This window comes from Coffea arabica, chromosome 4e (assembly GCF_036785885.1).
Source record: "Coffea arabica cultivar ET-39 chromosome 4e, Coffea Arabica ET-39 HiFi, whole genome shotgun sequence".
NCBI lineage: Eukaryota > Viridiplantae > Streptophyta > Magnoliopsida > Gentianales > Rubiaceae > Coffea > Coffea arabica.
The window spans coordinates 29,450,424-29,451,981 of record NC_092317.1 but is presented as its reverse complement, the minus strand read 5'-3'; the positions used below and the strand labels follow the sequence as shown (position 1 = coordinate 29,451,981).

The 1,558-nt window shown below is 34.6% G+C and overlaps 1 non-coding gene across 1 annotated transcript; it reads right to left on the bottom strand.

Moving 5' to 3' along the window:
• Positions 1 to 1,249: 1,249 nt before the first annotated feature.
• On the bottom strand, positions 1,250 to 1,356 carry LOC113743102 (small nucleolar RNA R71). The gene has a single exon (XR_003460988.1). It is a non-coding gene; the product is annotated as a small nucleolar RNA R71 (small nucleolar RNA).
• Positions 1,357 to 1,558: the final 202 nt, after the last annotated feature.

Here is a 1,558-nt window from a genome sequence, read left to right as displayed (position 1 = left end):
ATGATTCAAGGAGTTAAAGAAATTGATGAAAATAATTTCTAGAGAAATTAGTCAAGGCGGTTTCTCTCTAGAATGTCTATTGGTGAAAGCAAGAACATCCATTTGGAAGTTATTCCTTGACAATTCATGGAAGAATAAATATAATCACCTTAACTAACTTTTAATCTTGATATAACAAGAGATTCTAATCCCTAGGATTCTCTCTCTAAATCTTTAAACAATTCTGATCTAACTTGTCTTTACTTTTATTTACTTTCTTGCAACATACTGCCTATATGATTGGTTTTACCACCAATGGTCAGTTTTATATTTATTACTTATGTCATATGGCCGGTTGTACCACCTAAACTAACATTTTCTATGGTCGATTGTGCCACCTAAGCTAACATTTGCTATGGCCGAGTTTACCACCTAGTTCACTTTCTTAGTTTTTACTTTCTTAAAACTTTGATTGTCTAGATAATAAAGTAAGCAATTAAACTCAAGTGATTGCCATATTCTGTCCCTGGGGCATTGACACCTATTATCCCTATACTCAAGAAATGAACTGTGCAGTTGGAAAAAATGGGATAATAAGGTTTTAAAATTTGTAGAGTGCAGAAAGACCTTATCAATTTTTGGCGCCGTTGTCGGGCACTTAGGTGCAACACTAGAGTTAAATTTTTATTAATCTGGACTTCGTTACTTTCTCTTTATTTTGCTAATTTTATAGTTTCTATGTTTTAGTTGTAATTTTGGTTATTTGTAGGTACTAAATTCTTCATGAAAGGCACAATTTGCCTTCAAAAATTAAACACGGTGAGAAATGGAAGAAGACGTGCCCAACAAGAAGAAATTGAGGTGGAAAATATGGGTGAAACTTTCTTCAAAATGGAGGAGCAAAGGCTAAGACCTTTGAGGGATTGTGCATTGCCAAATGAATCGGGAGCACAAAGTAGCATCACAAGGCCAGCAATTAATGCAAACAACTTTGAAATCAAGCACTCACTCATACAAATGGTTCAACAAAGTCAATTTGGAGGAAATGCAGTGGAGGATCCCTACACTCATCTAATCAACTTCATGGATTATGTGGTACAATTAAAATAAATAGAGTAAGTGATGGTGCAATTAAACTAAGGTTGTTTCCTTTTCACTTTATGATAAAGCGAAGGTATGGCTTAATTCTTATTCACCTAATACTTTCACTTTTTGGGGTAAAGTGATAAAAGCATTCTTGAATAAATATTTTCCGCTTGAAAAAATGGCTAAACTTCGTATGGATATTACAAGTTTTACTCAATATAAAGGCGAGTTGTTATATGAAACTTGGGAGAGATTCAAGGATCTTCAAAGAAGATGTCCCCATCATAGCCTCCCCGATTGGTTGGTTGTTCGAACTTTCTATAATGGACTCAAATACCCAACCCAAATCAACATAGATGCCGCCGCAAGTGGAGTTTTAATGAAAAACTCAACCGAGAATGCTCAAGTTTTGATAGAGAAAATGACTTCTAACAACTATTAATAGGCAAATGAAAAAGATAACTCAAGAAGAGCGGCCGGTATGTATGAGATT